The following is a 10,227-nucleotide window of genomic DNA, read 5'->3' on the forward strand; positions in this document are numbered from 1 at the left end:
TGCGGAGCACAGGCTCCGGACGCGCAGGCCCAGCGGCCACGGCCCACGGGCCCAGCCGCTCCGCGGCACGCGGGATCCTCCCAGACCGGGGCGCGAACCCGGTTCCCCTGCATCGGCAGGCGGACGCGCAACCGCTGCGCCACCAGGGAAGCCCCGTGTTGTTTTTTTTTAAAGCTCTTATTTGTTAGAGATACATACTAAGTATTTGTGGTTAAAATTATGACTGGGATTTACTTGAAAATATTCCAAGAAGAAAAAGGCAGGGGACCGGAAATAGAGAAAATGAGCAGAATGTTATGTTGAAGCTGAGTGACAGATACAAAGGAGTTTATTATTCTATTTCCTTTACTTTTCTGCATGCTTGACCATTTCCATAATAGAAATTTAAAGAATAAAAGAGAATGGGAGGGGCTTCCCTGGTGGCGCAGTGGTTGCGCGTCCGCCTGCCGATGCAGGGGAACCGGGTTTGCGCCCCGGTCTGGGAGGATCCCACATGCCGCGGAGCGGCTGGGCCCGTGAGCCATGGCCGCTGAGCCTGCGCGTCCGGAGCCTGTGCTCCGCAACGGGAGAGGCCACAACAGAGGGAGGCCCACATACCACAAAAAAAAAAAAAGAGAATGGGAGAATGGGGGAGATTGGAATTTGCCAGTATAGACAACTTTTTTTTTTTTTTTTTTAGGAGTAAAGAGGAGAAAAGTGTGTAACAGCTGGAGGGGGAACCTTATGATTAACTTGGCAGAGAGGGGGAAAATGATGATGCAGGAGAGAATGGTTGGGGTGATCTATTAGCAAGGCTAAGGGCAACTAGGAACTCCCACACACTGCTGGTGGGACTGTAAATAGGTAATCACCACTTTGAAAAATAATTTACAATATATTGTAAAGCTATATGTGCCCCATACTACTTGACACGGCACTTTCGTTTCCAGTATTCAGTCCCACAAATACACCAGCACCAGTGTGCCAAGACAGCTACAAGATGTTCACTGCAGCACTGTAAGATTAAAAATCTAGAACCTGATATATGACTGATTAAATTCCACACTGGAATATTATGCAGCCTTAAAAATTAGGTGGATCTCAATATATATATGTATCAAATCATCATGTTGTACACTTTAAACTTACTCATGTTATACGTCAATAAGCTTGCAATAAGTGGAATGTATGAGATAGGTCTATCTATAAGTGACAATATGGAAAATTTCCAGAATATCTTTAATAGAAAAAAACGGGAAACCCCCCAAAATTCAGAATAGTATTTCATATATATATATGTATTATATATATATATATATACATACACAGACATATAAATATATGCATACAGGATACACGTACCGTGTACTCATATATATAGACATTTTGAGGAGGGTAAACATGTACATGAGTTTGTTAATAGTGATTAGCTTTGAAGAGGACAGTTTGTTCTGTTGTATATGCTTTTATAAATTTTGGATCCTTGCGCATTCTTTATGTTTTAATAAAATCCCTATAAAATATAGAAACCATCTTGTTTCCCTATGAAATAGGTAAGAAAATAACTGAAGGGGCTTACTGGCTCGGTGTTCTGTGCGGATGTGTAGACCCAGACTTGGAGGAGAGGGACAGGTGTTCAGAGTATGGAAGGCTGTAAGTCTCAGTAATTTAAATTGTTGAAAATCGAGCTATAAAGTTATAACCGGTCTTTGTTTGACCTAAGATAGAAACACAGTCCCAATTTGAAACTGCCCTCTTTATTTGCTCTCTTTTGCTTAAACTTGTTGAGAGGGTGACCTGAATTAGAATGTCTGTCTCCCAGTTGGAAACCAGACTTAAGTGCAGGTGTTCCCTCTAACCCTTACTCTCTTCACCTTTCCTCACAGGCCTCCTCTTCCAAGTAAGTCCTGACAGGCAGCAGAGAAAGGGTTTATTGATAATGTTGCTATTTGGTGTTAAGTGATGGGGCTTTTTCTTCTCTTTTTATTGAGGGGGTGGGAGTTGGGTGTGTAATTTATAAGTACTTTTGTGCATGATCTGTCTCCCTTTTCACACCCCTACAATTCTCTAAAGGGGCAAACAGCCTTCCCTCTGCCTTGGATTCTGAAGTGTTCCTGTTTGTCTCATCCCAGCCCTGGCCAGATATTTTTCTTTGATTTTTAATTTTTTTTTTATTAAAAGATACCAATATAAGATGGAAAAAAAAAAGAATATCTCCGTATCTATGAAGCTCTACCTCTATTTCTGTCTCTCCCCATCTCTTATGCACTCCTGTATTTCTCTTGCTACTTCCTCTAAAACCTCTCTTTAGAAAAAAATTTTGTAACGTTATACTTAATTAGAACTAGAATATCTTTTTTTTCTGTAGTCTGGCTTTTAGCATTACTTAATTAGATTAGCTCCCAGGTTTAAAATTGAAAAACACTCTTATCAAGTAGTTTACTAAATAAATGGGTAAAGAATTTTATTCAACCATACAGTTTATTCCTTAAAAAAATTTCTGTATACTGACTTAAGGCTTAGAGAGTTTCCATGGAGTGGCCATTAATTGTTTGAAAATTTAGAATAACCCAAGCCTTTTTCCTCATTAAACATTGAATCCATTTTGAGAGAAGGGTGACTTAGCTGACAGATGTGAGGGCTGAGAGTTATAAATCAGGTTTGTCACACTGTATGACTTGGGACACTTGTTATGAAGACAGGTATGAAAAGCTAAATGACTGGGCCCATGTCCTTCTTGGTAAAATTAGACGTAATTGTCACAGTGACCAGGGTGGGGGGATTAAGTGCATTACAGACATTACTGCTGTGTTTGTTGTGTTCATTATGAGCTATTTCCTAGTTTTTACCTGTGAGTGTTTTTATAATTGGAAGTTACAGCAATGGAAACAATGTTGAGACTAAGATGCCAGACATTTCACCTTCCTGTGCCAACCAGCTTGCTATATTTCTGCAGATTTGCAAAAACTCCAACAGATCTTTAACCTACATCTATTCAAGTCTTGAAAATGCTGCTTTCCATGGGGGGTGGGGGCGGGGGATATGGAGAGGAAAAGATGGCAGAGAGAGGCCTTGTGCTGATGTGCAGGAGACTACCGAGGGACCGGTGTCCTGTCTCTGTGTGACGGGACATACCCTAAAAGTTTTCAGTGATGATCTTAAGAAGGGAAGTATCTCCTCTGTGTCTCCAAGTGACTTCTCAGCTTCCCGTGGCCAGCACCAAAGATGTGGGCAGCTGACACAGCTTCCTTGGCAGACAGACACCGTCTCTTCAAGTGCAGCCTGTTTCAGCCGACATCTGAGCATGCGGTGTGCACTACATCAGCTCTCAGAGCAGCGAGGCTCCAACTCTGCTCGAGTCATTGAAGCTCCTTTTGACGGTGCAGAGTTGAGGCCCTACCCCCAGGGGACGCTGATGCTGCAGATCTGTGGGTGTGGCCTGGGAATTTACACTTGGACATCCTCACCCCCACCGCCAATACATCTGACAGAGGAGGGTTGGTTTTTTGTTTGCTTTATCAGGCAGTTAATTTGATTGGACTCAAACTGCTGCAAATACTGTCTCTTGGTGGCAGCTGAAATCTCAGTTCAGTCATTGTATCCTTAGCTACAGTCTGGCTCTTACAATCAGCTGGAAATTTGGGCAGAGATTATATCCAGAATTTGAGGTTCCCTTCTCTGGTTCTCCCCTTTCCAGGACTCCCTGTCATTTTGCAGTGACCTTGCTTGCCCTGAACTCTCTGGTTCTTGAAGCCAGAAAGACTGCTGGTTGTCTCCCAGAGTTCTGGGCCCTGGGTGGTGACATTCCCTCAGGCTAAGAGCTGTGAAAATGCTGTTCTCTATTCCAAGTATCAAGTTCCTTCCTGACTCTGCTTGCCTTTGATCATTCTCTCGTGCCTTCAGAGTATTGTTTCTTGGTCTTGTCCAGCTTATAGTTGTTATAGGTGGGTTTATTGGTCCGCAGGAGGATGTTCCCCAGCTGTTCTGGAAGTGGAACTCTTGGATCAGACTTTGAGATCACCGTTGTCTAGTGTTTCTTTTGTACAAGCTTGAGACCTGGCTAGGAAGAGGCTTGCATCACTGAAAGACAAAATTGAATCTTATTTCTGTACTTAGCACTCTGTGGAGAGTTCACTTTACTGTAGAAATGTCAACAAGAATTAGCCAAAGCAGGAAATGTGGTGTGGTATTTGTACTGCTTTTAGAGAGTTTGGCCCAAAACTAGCTGAGATATAAACCAAATATAGTTTGCAGTCAATATCCCGTCTGGAAACTGCCATTTCTACCTCATCTCCCTAAAGCAGCTTCATTTTAAACCTTTCTATCTTTAGCTTTTGCTGGGCTCATAGGCCTTGCTTACCATGCCCACCAGTGGCTCCAGAGCTTGCAGTGTTTTGTTGGCCCATTATTTCTGAGTCCTTTGCCCTCTCTAGAATTATATTTCTCATACTTATGGTTGACCATGCTGGTTGACTGTCATCTAATAGCCATAGTGCTGTACATTTCTACTAAGCCAAAAAACCAAAGTGCTTAAATTCTTAAGAAATGCCAAATTCTCATAAATCAGGAAGGTTCGGACAACTTCAGATAGTAAAGTACCCCAGTATTCTGCATTGCCCAGAACCCCATGGCACCAACTGTAGAATGAGATAAGTGAAATCTTTTTAGTCTGGAAGTCAGCAAAAATCTTGAGGGATGAATGCTTTTTTTTTTTGCGGTACGTGGGCCTCTCACTGTTGTGGCCTCTCCCGTTGCGGAGCACAGGCTCCAGACGCGCAGGCTCAGCGGACATGGCTCACGGGCCCAGCCGCTCCGCGGCATGTGGGATCCTCCCCGACCGGGGCACGAACCCGTGTCCCCTGCATCGGCAGGCGGACTCCCAACCGCTGCGCCACCAGGGAAGCCCTGATGAATGCTTTTAACCTTCTGCATTGCTGATGGAAACGATTCATAATTCCCTAAACTAACCCGTAACAACCCTAAGAAGTAATGCTCCTGACACATTCCCTCCATATCTCCACTCCCTGATGCTGGTAAAGAAGGAATTTGGAAATAATAAGCTGGCTCTACTAAGGGGTTTGTTTACTAAAATAATGGAATTTATGTACTAATATAATATGGAATTCTGTGAATCACAGTCCTGTGACCTGTGAATTAGAGCTGTGACATCCAGCTCATCCTTCATTCATCTTTGGCTTGTGGGGACAGGAGCCAGCCAGCCATTAAGGCAGGTGTCACACACATACCTATTGAGCAGCCTCCACTATCAGAGACACAGCTGAGAGCCAAGGAAGAGGAATCAGGCCTGAGGGCTCAAAATGGACACCACCAAGACTTGCACATAAAGCCCTGGATGTCCGAAGATGCAGAGACCCTCCCGCAGCATTCAAGCAGCTGGCATTCTCACCACACTTGCAAACGGCTCTTTTTTAATCTGATGTGTGGCTTTAATCCACATAAAAGCAAGGATTTCCTGGTTCCTAGCCTGTTTTCTGGGAGAGAGTCTGAACAGCAAAGAATAAGTTGGTTCATTTTAAAATATAAGCTTTTTATGTTTTCATGGCAGCTCTAACCATCATGGCCTTGGATGGAGCTCCCAAGAGATCCACTCTCTTGGAAAAGCAGTAGGTCCCCTCCCTGTAAATGAGGAGTTAAAAGAATGTTCAGTGGTGGTGACCTCATGATGAGCTTGGCAGAGAATATACAATTGGGAACCTGGTGTTTCTGAGGAATGGAAAGATGGTCATCTCAGAGGACTGGAGGAAGATGGGGTCCTGTGGATGAGAATGGGGAAAGCACAGCACTTTTATAAAGGTGCCACAACTACCTTACCTCATCCTAACTATCTGTTCTGGGTACCGCATAAGATTTTGGATTTCATTCTAAGGACAATATATAGATGTGGAAGTATATGGGGAAGGTGGAGGATGGAACCAGGTACATTTGAAAGGTATCTCCATTTTTAAAAGGAGGAAAATGAAGCTCAGAGAGGTTAAATGACTTGCCCAAAGTTATACAGCTAAAGAGTGGTCATCCAGGACGTTGGAACCAAAATAGTCTCATTCCCTTTAGAGTTTTTTCATTTGGACTTCCTTCTGCATAATGTTGCCAAATATTATAAATAATGTGCAGGTTTGCCCTGCCATGTGTTCGAGTGGGCAAGATCTTTACAGAAAACTAAAGACAGGACAAAGTTCATTTGATTAGCTCAGTTTTGATCTAGATCTCACAAAACTGCCAGCACCCGAGTGAGGCAGAAGTACGTAGGTATTTTCAGAATGATTACAAGTTTCTCTATGATAGAAGGTGCTCAAGCAAATGTTATAACAGTACAGGCCACATTCAGGACAATGAGTAAGGTGTACACCCTCTCCTACTGGGTCATAAGCTCTTTGGGAATCTATTTCTGCCTATCATTCTTCTGTGTACTTTTGTTAGCTTACTGTAAGATAAACATATTGCATTGTTGCAAAGGGAGAAGGATTGCGTCTGGCCGGGGGGGATCAGAAAACTGGAAAAGGGAGGTGGCATAAGAAGCTGGTGTTAAGAAGCCAGTGTTTAAATACTATTCATCTTTCATAAGCACTAACGTTTTTGGAACACTAATAGTGTGCTCGAAGCTTTGCAACATTGTTTTATTTAACCCTGGGGAAATGTACAGTTATTTCACAGATGTAACTTGTCAGAGCAGATGCTACTGATGCCAGTACCCATGTGGCTTTTGGTGAGTCAGGCTTCTACTGGCATGGCTGTCATCTGGTTCACCCTGACCTTTCTATTGAAGACTACTGTTGGCTGAAAGAAGAAGCCTTGCCTGGAGATGTAATCTGGAAGGCAAAGTCAAGGAAATCTGACAAAGAGATAAGAAATAGGAAAAAAACAAGCTGATGAGAGGTATGAATATTGGAGTTCCCGGATCTATCTTCCATCTAATAAACATTCCAGAAAGAGAGACTTAAAAATTTTTTTATTTTAATAGGGAATGGAAAATAGTGGGTGGGGGGGGTGTGTGTGTTTGTTTTGTTTGTTTTTTTTTAAGTGAATTGCTTTGAGGTGCCCCAAGGTTGTGAGAAGCAATAACGGGGGAAAAAGTCACACACAGACATCACCTAGTGAAGTTTCAACCTCTTAAAGAAGCCAGAGATCCTTGGCTAAGGATAAAGAGAAAATCCTGCACTTTTCCAGAGGGAGACATACACGTGAAGTTTCAACAAATAGACTGGCATCTGATCGCGCGTCCTCAAAGTGGGAGCTATCTACAAAATTCAGAAGAAAAATGATTCTGAACCTAGAATTCTGTGCCCAGTTTACTATCATTAAGTGTGAGAACAAAATAACAGTGTCCTTGAACATGCAAAATGCCAGACTGGACTGGATGTATAATTTGTGGGACACAGGTGCAAAATGAAAATGTGGGTCCCCTTGTTTAAAAATGTTAAGAATTTTAAGATGACAATATCAGAACATTAAACCAAGTGTGAGGCTCTTCTGAATGCAGGGCCCCAGGCAACTACCCAGGTTCATATGACCATGACAATCCCCTGGACCTAGAAAGCTTACCACCTGCGAGCTCTTTCTGGAAAAAAGAAAAATTAATTTTAAAAAAAAGGTGAAGGGGGAATTCCCTGGTGGTCCAGTGGTTAGGACTTGGTGCTTTCAACTGCCATGGCCCGGGATTCAGTCCCTGGTTGGGGAACCAAGATCCTGTAAGCCGCGTGGTGCAGCCAAGAAAAAAAAAAAGTGAGGAAATAAACAAAACAAACAGGACAAAACACCAAAATACCCTCCCAGTAAAACTTCTAAGTCCTCTGTTGGCCATAGTTTGCCAACCCCGATTTAGAGTCATATGACGTAGGTGGATCAGGAGGGGTCAGTGTGAGACAGGAAGTGTGAAGGATTAGGGTTAGCAGGGCATTGCCTCATTCACCTCAGGCTGTGTAAATGGCATCCCACAGAGCTGTGCAGTGCACAGACTCTACAACTGTACATGATAGTCCTGAGGGTAAGATTAAAAGAAAAACCTTCCAATCTAGACTGTCCTACCCTAGGAATGGCTAAGTGCTAAGGCCCTAGACAGCACCCTGTTCCTTGGTGGGGTGGGAATGACAGATTGTGAAAGGGCTTTGGCAAAGGAAAGTAGGGATGGGGTGGGGCCACTCACTTGCTGAAAGGTAATGCACTTCCAAGAATATCAGGTTCTCAGCAGTTGTCAGGATCATGCAATGTATTACTTCCCAGAGGATGACAAAGGCAGACCCACCCGGTGACCTGGTCTCATGGAATTTGGCCTCCCTGCTTTGTAGGGCCTGTCCAGCTCTGCTCCACCATGGAAGCAGGGTCAGCAGTACAGAAGGAAAATCCTCGTGAGGTGGAGTCATGCATCTCAGAAAGGACTAAGAAGGTCATCGTTCTCACTTTCCTGGAACTCCGTTCCTGGGCTCCTGGGCCAGTTGGACACAGAGTTGTGCAGTAAAGCCAAGGTAAACATTGGCCACTCCTGACAGCAGCTGCTCCAGCAGGTCAAGAGCAGGACAAGGTACAGGAGAGAGATTAAACTGGTTGCTGCTTTCAGCAGGTTTGACTAAGGCTGGGTAAGAAATATGCAAAACTCATTTGTCTGACAAGTTCCAGGCTGTTGGCAAAGACCATCACGAGAAGTTCTGCTCTGGACAGGGGAGTCTGCCCAGCAAATGCTGGGACAAGGGTGCCGCGCTCGGGAGTCGGGGGATAAATGAGGCAAGGCTGGAGAAATGGACTTGGAGCCAGAAAAGGAGGTCCTGGTGGGAGATGGGGAAGGCCACTGCTTTGCCAGGGTCTGGCCTGCTTGGCAGGACCATGGGCATCACCTAACAAAGGAAAAACACAGGCCTGGCTCTGGTGAAAACAGCAGCATCTCCAGCAGCTGCTTTTAAAATCCTGATCTTGGCTGTGGAGCTGGGGATCCATTATGCGACAATAGCATTCACACGGCTCACCCAGAAAATCAACTCAAACTTCTCATCTCTTGCTTTGACTCAAGTGCCCATGGGTGTCCTGCTCCGGAGCTGGCTGTGTACTCAGGGGTTGAATGAGTTGCTCAGGAAAGTTTATGAATTGAATAACACCAGGATGAGTAACCAGAAGTAGTTTTCTAAAAAAGATCTCCAGAGAAAGAAGACCACTCACAGGTTCTGAGACCTGTATAGGTGGGTTGCTTCCTGGAGACCAATGAATGCACTGGATTGAAGGTTTCTGAAACTGGTAATGTAGCACAACGACCTCAGGGTCTTGTTAAAAGTTCTGAGGCCCAGACTACGGAATCAGATTCTCTTGGCATGGAGGCCAAAAATCTGGATCTGACAAGTTTCCTGGGTGCTTTAAACATACAGCCTGGTTTGGAAATCCAAGCATAGGGGACCTCCAGAGATTATTACTGTCCCTAGAGCAGAGCTGAAATGACTGCGTCAAGCTGCCCACGCTGCCCCACCGCTCCTGTCCCGTGAGCCTGACTGTGCTACAGTCCAGAAGAGGGAAGCCAGGAGCGCTTGGTTACGACATGGTACCTGCCTCCAGAAGCCCCCGGTGCAATGTTTAAATCATGGCACCAGCTACATGCCCCTCCACAGGCAGGTGCAAAGTTAGGGAATCCAGCCCTTGAATGGAGTAAATATGGCAAAGCAGGAAAGTGATTAAAAGTTGTCTTCCCAGTGTGCAATGGCTGCAAACAGCAGCCTCCTCAATAGTGTATGCAGCCTGTTGCCCCAAGGGACCTTGGAAACAGCCCTTTCCAGTGGACGTTAATGACTGGCATGCTGTCCCCAATCCAGGCTCCAGACGGGTATGCGCGGTGCCTTTGGAAAGCCCCAGGGTGCAGTGGCCAGAGTCCACATTGGCCAGGTCATAATGTCCATCTGCACCAAGCTGCAGAACAAGGAGCATGTGATTGAGGCCCTCCACAGGGCCAAGGTCAAGTTCCCTGGCTGCCAGAAGATCCACATCTCCAAGAGGTGGGGATTTACTAAGTTTAATGCAGATGAATTTGAAAACATGGTGGCAGAAAGGCAGCTCATCCCGGACAGCTGTGGGGTCATATACATCCCTATTGTGGCCCTCTGGACAGATGGCGGGCCCTGCGCTCGCGAGAGCCTTGGCGCTGTCCCCTCCTTACTCGTGCCCACCAATAAATCCTACTTTCCTGTCAAAAAATTAAAAAGAAGAGTCGTCTTGCTGTTTTGTTGGTGGTGGTGGTGTTTGTTTTGTTTTATTTTT

General features: G+C 44.8%; 1 pseudogene; it reads left to right on the top strand.

Moving 5' to 3' along the window:
• The first annotated feature begins 9,616 nt into the window (after positions 1-9,616).
• Positions 9,617-9,741, top strand: LOC112067161 (uncharacterized; annotated as a pseudogene).
• Positions 9,742-10,227: the final 486 nt, after the last annotated feature.

Source organism: Physeter macrocephalus, chromosome 18 (assembly GCF_002837175.3).
Source record: "Physeter macrocephalus isolate SW-GA chromosome 18, ASM283717v5, whole genome shotgun sequence".
Lineage (NCBI taxonomy): Eukaryota > Metazoa > Chordata > Mammalia > Artiodactyla > Physeteridae > Physeter > Physeter macrocephalus.